Below are 12056 nucleotides of genomic sequence, written 5' to 3' on the forward strand. Positions count from 1 at the left end.
GAAAATTCAACGTTACATTAAAAGTTATTGTGACCGATGCATTTATAATAGGCGGGGGCACGTTGGGATATTTCAACATGCCTCAGCGGTGCTAGTTGTACTCCTGCATGGCTCTCTGCTTGCTAGTGACAGGTGCCAAAAACTACAAAAATCAACAAAAAGTGAAAACAAACCCATCATTCTTGCGTAAATGCAATTATGCAAAATCTTCATGTTTCAACATGCCTAGTGTTAGTTTGGAACTTCTGGTTGGAGACACTTATCTGTCAATTCTTATTAAATGCAATAAATGGTGAGGTAATCAATGCAGGTTTTAGCAACAGCAAGATCTCTTATTCTGTGTGTGTGTCGGCATGATCACAACATTGGACCAAAAGATTTTCCTCCTGCCTCAAATGGACCAAGATTTGGTACAGTCTGGACAGTGGGACCAAAAGAGATGTCCAAGTTATTCCAAAAATATTTTATGTAGTCAAGCTAGGCTTGTGAAGTTCATCAGACTCCACCTCACCTCTTGACCTCCTGTTTTCCTGCCTAGCACCAACTCTAGCCAGAGTTGCCTGTGCAGATGCATGTACGCACACAACCATGGACGCATACACAGCAGCCACTTGTTAAGATGGCATACCAGGTCAACGGATTCAAGTTAAACGGTATGCAGTAAGCCCCACAATGTTTGGGACAAAGACAATTTTGTTCTTGATTTCGTACTGTACTCAATTTCTGATGTGTAATCAAACAATTCACATGAAGTTAAAGGGTACACTCTCAGCTTTTATTAAATGGCATTTATACATTTAGATTTAACCAGGTAGAAATAATACTTAATTATTAAATAAATAGAACTTTTTATGTATAGCACAATTGGATTGTAAAGAAAAAACATTATGGAGCTCACTGTACTGTAAAAGTAATTTATTGCTTGTCACATGAATTTTTGTAAGTTTATTTATGATTAGAGGTATTGTTATTTAGTAGTGGTAATAAGTAGCCATCATAACCACAACACAGGTAGAACACCTGTTGTTTGGTTAACAGAGAATAATATGAATAATCCATCAAAAATCCAAGATATGCACTGCTGAGGGTTTATATCCAGGTCGGCTCCCCACTCCTCATTGGCCTCCACTGGCTTCCTATTGCTGCACACATCCGCTTCAAGGCGCTAGTGTTGGCATTTCAGGCTGCTAAGGGGACTGCCCCACTTCACATACAATCTTTAATTGCTCTCTAGATCCCAGCAAGACCACTCTGGTCTGCCATCTCTGGTTGCCTTCATATCATGGTCCTCCCTCCTGATCCCCCTCCCCCCTTCCGATATCCCTCTTGTCTAACCCTAACCCTTAATAAAAAATAAATAAAATGGCTCTTCATGTGTATTTTACTAGTTATGGATTTCTAGGAAAGGAAAGAATTTAGGGTATTACCATAAATCAAAGTTCAACACGCACTCGCGTGCACAGTATGCACACACACACAAACACTCACAGGACTCTTCTTACCAAAGGCTTACATATGTCATTTTCTTGTTCTTTCTTGCCAGAACTGGATAATTTAATCAAGTTTATGTCATCAGCTTTTGTCTAGGAATTGACCAATAATCACTTGAGTTCACGGTACATGGCACAACCCTTCCTGCATTTGTTTTGAAATGTATTCTGGGTGCACTGTAAAAAAATCTTCTGAAGCCTGTATTTGATCTTCATAACATTTGTAAACTGTAGATACTACAGCTGTCTTGAAGGTTTTAAATTACTCCACGTCACTTAAAAATAATTCACTTTTCCTTGCTGATTCAATTTCTTTTTTAAATTTGTCTTCATTATGCTACTCATGAAAATGAATCTTAATTGTCAAAAGAACAAGAAGAATCCTTTCTAAATAATAATTTTCCAGCATCAACAATCAAGGTAGTCAGCTGGCACAGACAACCCTTATAATGTTATCACTGATATTGTAGTCAGAAGCCTTCAGACAGCTCTCTCTCTCTCTCTCTCTCTCTCTCTCTCTCTCTCTCTCTCTCTCTCTCTCTCTCTCTCTCTCTCTCACATACACACACACACACACACTCTCTCTCTCTCTCTCTCTATCTCTAACAAACTGCAAGCGATGAATGGCAAGTCATTTGTAACAGTGTAATTGGTTATCTGATCAAAGTTGTATCCATTCAAAAATGGTCATTCTGTGATTTTTCTTTAATTTAATCTTCGTTTCATCTTGAAACAGCACTGTCATTTGTTTCTAGGAACTAATGTGGAAGTGGAAGAAGAAAGTCACATGTTTGTCAGCTACCAGACAAAACTAAGTGCAATGGAAACAGTAGCAGAAAAGAAATCCCCACAGCTGAACAGAGCACTACCAAGGACAGAAAAACATGATTAAGCTGTAACTTTTCACACACAAGACAAGGGGAAACAAAACTTCTCTCTTATGTCAGCACCCTTTGTGACCAAAGCAAAGTTCATGATGGGGCACTGGAAGGAAAAACAAGGGGTTTTTCATTTGCATAGCCATTCAAGAGACCAGCCGTCCACGTAAGCATAGCGAGGGATAGACCAGTGCAAGGTTGGCCTCCTTGAGCTGGACAGCTACGTGGCTCTATCATTAAGTTTCTGGCAGGGTCCTTTCACAAATGCTTAGTTTCACACAGAGATCCTGGAAGGCTCCAGTGATCATAACCTCACGCTTGTAACTAAAAAAGAAGGCAAGACTTTGCAATGAAACGTGAGGCTCACGTTAAAGATGGTGTTTTTCTCAGCTCTCAAGCCTTTTTTACATTTTTGTAGGAATGCCTTTGTCAACTCAATATGGATTGTACTGTACCTTTCTTTATCCCCTCTTTGAAATATTCTGTTGCAACTCATCCTGTCACAATAAGCCACCGTGGCAGTAAAGTTTGCATTTGTGTCGGGGTGTCAGGCCCTAGCTTCCCCCTGCTACCCCCACCACAGGCACAGGGATCCAGCTGCCACAAACAAGCAGGACACGGTAAGCAGAGTCTTTATTACAATGTCAATAAAAGCAATTCATGCACGGACAGCCGTCCTGCTCTAACCCCCCTCCCACCGCCTCATCCTCCTCCTGAGGCCACGTACAGGACCCCGGGCCTGGACCCACACCGGCTTCCAGCTCCAGGCTCACCTCTGTCGTCCTGGTTCCGATTCCTGTTCGGCTTCCTCCTCGTCTGGGGGCTCATGTATGAATGTATGAATGTATTCATTTATTAATATCTTGATGTCTTAATTAATTAATTTATTAACTAACATAGTTCATAGCTTATCTTTCTCCCTGGCTGCCATTTTATCCTTTTCCCTGCATCAGAGGAAACCAGTGGCAGCAGTGCGAGTTCATCAACCGGGCGGAGCTGAGCAGATCAATTACCCCAGTTCACATACACAACCAATTACCCAATTACCAATCAAGAGAAGTGCTCTTACCAAGCCGGTGGCTTGTCAGGCTCATCTCCTGACACAGTTTAAAGCTAAAGTCTGGTGGTGTTGTACTTTAATGGTAGAGGGAAAAACAAGTGAAAGCAGGCAGCTAATTGTTATTTTATGCTCCTGCAACATAATGCTCTCAGTGAATAGATACAAACATTTTGCCATATCACTAGGTTAATAGAGAGTTCCTGTTTTAGAGTTAGGCATATCTGCTGACTCGTCACTTACTGTGCAGTGACCGTGCAGATGCTTATGAAAGCATGATCCTTTAGAGTCAGAAAACTGATTTTTCTCATGTTCTGTTTTTTTTTAGAACATTTGCAATGTCATTCTTGGACACATGTTGAACAAAAACACATGTTGAAGCCAACCCAACCGCAATAACAATTAAAACTCAACTCAAAAAATAAAACAGCAAAACTTTATTTAGTCAATGAGGGCAGGGGTACCACTGTCAGTCAGGGCCATTGGAATTATCCATCTGGTTGTTTTGCTTATGATGCCCTTTGAGCTGGGAAACATAAGAAGTTAGGGCCAGCAGTAAATGTGTGACTACCAAAGGAGAGTTGGTGGCTTGTAACTAACAGCAGCATGTTAAGGGGTCAGAGATGCATAGCCTGGTTGATGATCTGCTGTGTACCAGTGAGTTTATAAGAACCTAAGAGAATCTTGCTGTGTATTGCATAAGTGAAACTACTGTGCTGGGATTAATATAGTGCAATATTTCAGCCATGTGTTGAACCAAGGCTGCCATGCTGCTTGAAAATCATTGGAAGTCCTGCAAAAATGCAATCAATGATTCAAAAGTTCTTTAGACAGCCAAAATGTTAAGATCATTTCATTAACGTTATTGCATTTCAAACATGTTATCTTCTTGAACATGGTCACATTCCTTCACATTCTCCATGTGATCAATTGTGCAGAATCTACTTTGTATTGAATATCGCAGGGTTCGGTTTGGAGTTTTAAGAGCTAAGGCTATAGGTGTCATTTTAAATTACTGTTGCGATGGTACTACACCCTAGTGTGTAGTATTCCAGGGAATATTGAGCAATGGGCCAAAAGACATATTGTGATACACAAGGTATGCATTACTGCATGCTGATGGATTACTGCATGTGAAAAATTCTATCTTTGGAACATCCAGGTCACTTGGATTGTTTCACTTTCTCCATAGCTCTTTATCAGTCTGATAACATAAGGTAATGTGGTTAAAAGGATTCAGTGTTCCATAGGACCCTTCATTATGTACCCAAGAGTACATTTTATTGCCCAGAATGTACAGTAAATGCAGCCATTACCTTTACCGCATCAAAGCTAAAGGTTTCTGAGGAATTACATCAGGAACCCAACTTGGACTGTGATCTGCAGTCAAGAGTACAAAGTTGAATCGATTAATGTTTAACCCCTTAAGTATCGCCCCTTTTCTTGACACAAGCGTAAAAATGACATGTTTACTTGAACTCTTTTGACTACAGGCATAAGTTACAGACGTTCAAACACAGGGAAAGCTTTTTTTCTCTCTGTGTTTGAGCGTCTGTAGTCAAAAGGGTTCCAGAATTGTAATCATTTCATTATGGGTATGTCATTTTTACGCTGTGTTGTGTGTTCAGAGATGCTCTTCTGCATACCACTGTTGTAATGTGTGGTTATTTGCGTTACTGTCACCTTTCTGTCAGCTTTGACCAGTCTGGCCCTTCTCCTCTGATGTTTCTCATTAACAAGGCATTTCTGTCTGCAGAACTGCTGCTCACTGGATTTCTTTTAATTTTTTTTCCACCATTCTTTGCAAACTCTAGAGACTAGTGTATGTGAAAATCCCAGGACATCAGCAGTTTCTGACATACTTAAACCACCCCATTGCACTGTTGCCACACAATTGGCTGATTAGATAATTGCATGATATATATATATATATTCAGTATTTGACAAAAACTTCAATCAATGGACAAAAACTTCAATCAATGGACTATATATATAGTCCATTGATTGAAGTTTTTGTCAAATACCGAACCCCCATCAACAACTCAAACACATTTCATAATTTATCATGCTATTTATTATTCGAAAGCATGCTGGCTCATGTCATGTCACTGAAAATTCCCTCTATTGTGGAGTCAACAGTCACTGTCTTCCTCAGAAATATTCACCCAGAATATTAATTGGAACTCCTCTGAAGGAATTTTTTGGCATATAATCTCAAGAACTGCTTTTGCCAAAGCGCAACAGTTTCCACGTATGTATTGAAAATGATATGGTTTTGTTACACAGGCAAAAAAATGCTCTGTTGTTTTATGCAAACCTAAGAAACTATACACCATTGGAAACGTAATGTCATTGGCTAAAATGCTTTTCACTTCAATAGTATCCACATAGTCGGTTCTTTGCTGGACAGAAATTATACTGTAGTTGATTGCGCACGGGTTGAAGCCTATGCTGTAACAGGTAGGACCTGATCGGGGTGCGTTCATGAACACACCCATTAAAGGTAAAGCATTGACCAAAGTATGTGATGTACCTATAAAGCTAGAACATATGTGAGTTGTGTTTTTCTTTGTGCTTCACCCTTTTATTTTTGCATTGCCACAGGAATGCTTGAATGCGAGGATGTTTTCTTACCCTTTGTAAAATGGTTTTATTACACAGGTTAAAAAAATGCTGTGTTGTTTTATGCGAGCCATAATTATATTCCCCCCACGCTTGTTTTACCACCCACATGTTACTGTTGTCGCCTCACAGCAAGGAGGTCCTGGGTTCGAATCCCCGTCGGCCGGGGCCTCTCTGTGCGGAGTTTGCATGTTCTCCCCGTGTCTGCGTGGGTTTCCTCCGGGTACTCCGGCTTCCTCCCACAGTCCAAAGACATGCACGTTAGGCTGATTGGAGAGTCTAAATTGCCCATAGGTATGAGTGTGTGAGTGAATGGTGTGTGTGCCCTGCGATGGACTGGCGACCCGTCCAGGGTGTATTCCTGCCTTTCGCCCAATGTATGCTGGGATAGGCTCCAGCCCCCCTGCGACCATGTTCAGGATAAGCGGGTTCAGATAATGGATGGATGGATGGATGGATGTTACTGTTGTCGATAAAGCAATGGCATGTTAAAATAGTTCATACAGATAGGTAAAAAAGTTTTTACGCATTCTAACGGTATATGAAACCAAAAACTAATGCAAAAAAATGTAATCTTAAAGGGTTAATTGGTATTTAAAGACGTTTAAGACCAAGATATTGAATAATGGAGAAACACATTCACAAGGTAACAGGAAAACAGGACAACACTATTTTGGATTTTTGTGAAGTGGCGGAAGGTAGGACTGGGCCTATCACAGCTAAGCACAAATGTCCTTTTCATGACTAGCTTGGGGGCAGAGTGGAGCTGAAAGGAATCCAGGACACGCAGAATAGAGAGAGCTTAGGCATAGGCATATACTGTATACAGGGGCTCTTCTATGCATAGGCAATATAGGCAGTCACCTGTGACATCTGTCTCGGGTGGGGGGTGCCAAACGAGCCCGCAATCACAATCGTCAGCATCACAATGAATCACAGCATGAAAACAAAATGTATAAAAAATTTTCATAAAATCTCACAATGTGTATGTAACCACATACGTCTTTGTCCTAAACAGTATGGAGTGCAAAAAGCCTAAGATTTCCTTCCAGGAACAACAGTAGATCACAAAGCTTCATGTTTTCATGTGTGCCCACACAGACTACAGTTTCTGCTGTGCTATTGGTGGATAAAGCACCAAAGTATGGAGAATAACCTGACTGGCACGTGATCATGCCTGAGCTGCTGAATAAGTGGAATGGAGTTATGCTGTTGTGGGCTGGGCCAAGCCTGGGAGAGAGCAGAATGGCTTCTCTGTTCCTTCTCTCAATGGGGCTTTTAGACCAAACATTGTGTGCCAGTTCTGGGTCCGCCCGCCACCCCCCAAGAGAAAAAAGGCAGTGCAGTATCACAAACAAAGGGGGGGAAGAGAGCATCTTTTCATTGGACAGGAACAGGCACAGGAACTGGGGAGAAACGGTCTTGTCAGCCAGCTACAACTGCCTTTTATTGGTCTAATAAACAGTTCTTCAGGTCACCCAGTATTGAGCAACGAGAAATGTGAATGTCATTGCTTTCCTGCAATCAAAGGTCCAAGCTTGATAAAAAAAAAAAAAACGAAAAAAAAACGGAGCTCTTGATAACTACTTGTTGTTACATAAGGCCTTCCATATAAATGCAGAGTTCTTTATGTTCGGCTAAAAAAAAAATGTTTCCGTTCCAACAACCTTTGCCTGGAGAAGCTCAGAATAATGATTAAAAAGGCTTTTGGGAATGGAATGGAAACTTTCAAAATAGCTTTTCACACTTCTCATAGGTCAACACTTCTTGAATTTACAGTATCACAACAGTCTCCATTTTGATGGGGGGAAAATAATTTATTTTGGTTAGATTATATTTAATGGATGCTTAGTTGAAATGCAGCCAACAAGCAAAACAAAAACTTTTTCCACAGTTGAGAAACTGTCCACTGCTCAAATATTAATTCTGTTTTTATGTATTTTACTTTATTCTGATGTTGCTTATTTTGATCTTGTGACTCTTTTACATGTAATTTGTATTATTTTCTTTGTATTATTTCTATTTAAGTGTCTTTGGGTGTTTTAAAAAGATTTTATGGTTTTGTTATACTGTAGCTGATTGCACACAGATGGGGAGAACACCTATATTGTGGGGTGGCTTGTAGTGTAGTGGTTAAGGTACATGACTGGGACCTGCAAGGTCAGTGGTTAGATCCCCTGTGTAGCCACAATAAGATCCACACAGCTGTTGGGCCCTTTGGCAAAGCCCTTAATGGGGGAGGATTGTCTCCTGCTTAGTCTAATCAACTGTAAGTCGCTTTGGATAAAAGCATCAGCCAAATGACATGTAATGTAATGTAACAGGTAGGACCTGTTACGGTAACAAGTAAAACATTGAATCACGTGACGTACACCTAATTAAGCGATGTACCTATAAAGCCATACGTTTGAACATGTGTGAGTAACATTTTCCTTTGTGCTCTGCCTTTTGTTTGCCATGCCATACGAAGAGTGCTTGAATGTGAGGTTTATTCAAATATCAGTTAACTGTTATTCTTATCCTTCCTGTTACCCTTTACCCCACTATCACTGTGGTGTTGTGTTTCATGTTAACTTTCTTCACAGATCACTGCATCATACCTGACTCCAGAGCTTCACTACTGGTGGGTGTATCTAGACCTGGTAAAATAGTCTGTTTTCACCTGCTGATAATCACTTTAATATTTCAGGGACAATTGGCCTCATTTATTACATGTGAGCAGAACAAAATTGATCATAAATCCTTCGGAAATGCATTTGCACAAATAATGTGGGATTTATCAAAGTTTTCCGATGTCAGTTTTTTCTTGCAGGCGAACAAATTTCACTAGTGGGCTCGTATTGTGCGCAAAAATGAAAGCGCACGGTTGTAAAGTGTGTTTTGTGTTTATTATTCCATTGAATAATATTTTATTCAGATTTAGAGTGGCAAAATTATTTTAATAAGCCAATTTAATATTCTAATTATTGATATCATATAGAAACGCAACAGGATTCAACATTAAAGTGACTGTTGGTTATATGGCTGGCCTAAGGCCTAAAACCAAAGGCCTCTTTAGATTACCAGTACATTTATTGCTTTAGCCTATTAGAAGATTTTGGGCATGACATAGCCAAACACAGAATTTGCATCGCTGCCAATAATAACTTTGAACCCTTGCTACATCCTGCAGTACTTACCAACTTAATCTGCTGCAATAGAAGGATTCATTGGAAAAAGTATCCACAACCAAGGAGTCCAGGAGGGCGAGGAGCAAGGAAATATCTAGATAATAAGCTGTATCAAAATCATGGTTGTGGATATGAAGTTATTATTGGCAGTGATGCAAACTCCGTCTTTAGTTGTCCGTGTTCCTCCGCTGTCTCTCTCGCTCACACTATTCTTCCTCTGTAAATTCCGCTGTTTCAGAGCGCCTATACAAAATGTAGATAATAGTATTTCTATGTACAAGTACTTTTGTAGAAGTATGCAACATCGAAATGATAATTATCAACAATGATAATTCCTCAAAAGAAATTGAATAAAACAATGAACATACTCCAAGTTTTTATAATTAGAAACTATTTTTTATTTGCTTTGCTGGACCCTTACTGTGAAGAGGACACTGACCATATTTCTTGTAGAATATGGATTTCCAAAGTGGCGAGAATAAGCTACTGTAGTTGTTAAGCAACAACATCTTAAAATAGATTACAGAGACGGAACCGTAACTTTTAACACTATATCCTGTTATCATAGAGAAAATTGCACTGTGAAAAAGGAATGAATGCAAAAGAACCCACACCAGCCCAGCCCTATTCAAGAAAGTTCTTGAATTTCAGCTTTTCAAGTTATGGAGTTGAACATGCCCACATTCTTTAATGTCCTACCTGTGATCCACCCTGGAATAGAATTCACATTGTACTTAACATTGCAGGGTTGGGTTTTAACAGCTGATTCTGGGACAACATTCATTTCAATGGATATTGATGCCATTTTATATTGCTCTATGGATTATGATATAGCTACTGTGTTGTAGTAGGGTCTGGACTGCTGGCTTTAGCAACTCTGATAGAACAGATCCAGGTCCAGATTGTTACTTCCTTTCATACTATCAACAGGTCAACACTTTAGAATTTGTCTCAACAGTTTTCATTGTGGAATAAAAGGGGGGAAAATCCATTCATTTGTGAATTTGTGTTTGAAATGCAGCCAAAACTCAGAAGAAAACAAGTCTGAACACGCTGTGGAGAGAAATTATGCGTCCTCAAAGCACCTTGCTAGATATGCAGTCTCAAATAGTGAAGTAATTGCACATTCCAGGGGCATCAACAAGGTTTGAATAAAGTCAAAGTCATTTGGATTAAGAGTTATTTGTACAACCATTTAAGCAGTAGGCATTTTGTCCATCTCAATTTTCTCCAAATTATAGTCTCAAAGTATTATGTATCCTTTTAACTCATGTCACCTATGCATACATCAAATAATAACACTTTTCTCATATTCACGAAATAATCTTCTAAATCGTGTTGTTTGTAAGAATTTAAAACATATTTCTCAGTTATAGAATGATAGCTTTGTTTTTTTTGCCAGATTAAGATTTTAAGGAGGGGAAATACTTAGGGAAGTCAGCATAATGCAATGGGTGCATACACAGCCACTTAGTGGGTGGACGAAAACCTATTAGAGATATTTTTACCACATTGTTTTTCTTAACCAAATAAACCATAAACCTTAACCATAAAATGTTTGCTATATAATTATCACGTTTCAGGTCTGTCTTGCCATGTTTTATGTTTATTCATGTTGTCTTAGTCACGTAGTGTCTTATCATGTATTATGTTAGTCTAGGTTCGTCATGTTGTTTAGTTATGTTTCATTACGATTTATTTTCTTATCATGTCTAGTTATGTTTCGTACGATTATATTACCTGGTTATGTTGAGTGGTTATCGTCTTAGTTTCGCTTTGTGTTGTGTTTTGATTTATGTTTATTGTTACGTTAACTGGTCGTTGTTTATGCATACACTTTTACATGTTTTTCCGCAAACCTTCCGTTCCGCCTTTTCTCTCTCTCTCTTTCTGTCATTCACTCCCTAATTGTTTCCATTTGTCTATTTACTAAAACTACTAACGCTAGATCAGGATTGGGTAGAAACTAACAAACTAATCATGTGTTCATGTTACCTTACGTTTCTCGTGCATGTCATTTACTAATTTACTAATGCTAGGGCAGGATAGGTTTATTACTAACGATTACTAATCACCTTGTTAAACTTGTCATCCATCGCACCTGTTTTCCATTTCCTTGCTACGCTCTAACTAATTGTTTACACCTGTCTACACCCGCATTTATAGCCCAGTCGCGCAACTGTTCTTCGCGAAATTGTCTGCCTCTGTTTACCACGCAACTCTTGAGCATTATTTACTGTTTTGATTACACGTTACGATCCAAGCCTGTTACCGACCATTGTCCATTGATTTCTGTTTTGTTGACCACTGTTTGTTTTTGACCACGTCCTCGCCTACCGTTTTGTACTTTTGCTTCGCTGATTGTTTCATGGTTTCGACTCCCGCTTCGCCCACGACTACGCCTCTGCCTGCCTTCCGCCTGTTCATCTGCCCCGCTGACAGCTCTCCTGCTACCGGACCTCCCTGCACTACGTGTATGGACTTTGCTTGTTTTGACTACGCTCCTGGGATTCGTCCCGAATAAAGCCCTGAGGGGTCTTTATATAACTATTGTTTCTGAGTCGTGCATTTTGGGTCCAACCCCCACGCACCCGTCTCAATAATCTCAAACAATTTCATGGATTGCCCATCAAACTAATTTAGACATATCTACCTAAAGTAGTAGATAAATTCATATTGCTAATTAGTGGACGCACAATCCACGGCATTGTTTCACAAGGGTTTTTATTTATTAATTTTATCTTATAGTTAAAATACATAGTTAAATTTACATTCCATAGCTAACGTTAACGTTAGTTATATGGCTAGCTAAGTAAAATGCTTTAAATTTAGCAGCTAA

The sequence above is a fragment of the Conger conger genome, chromosome 6, assembly GCF_963514075.1.
Source record: "Conger conger chromosome 6, fConCon1.1, whole genome shotgun sequence".
In the NCBI taxonomy this organism is placed as follows: domain Eukaryota; kingdom Metazoa; phylum Chordata; class Actinopteri; order Anguilliformes; family Congridae; genus Conger; species Conger conger.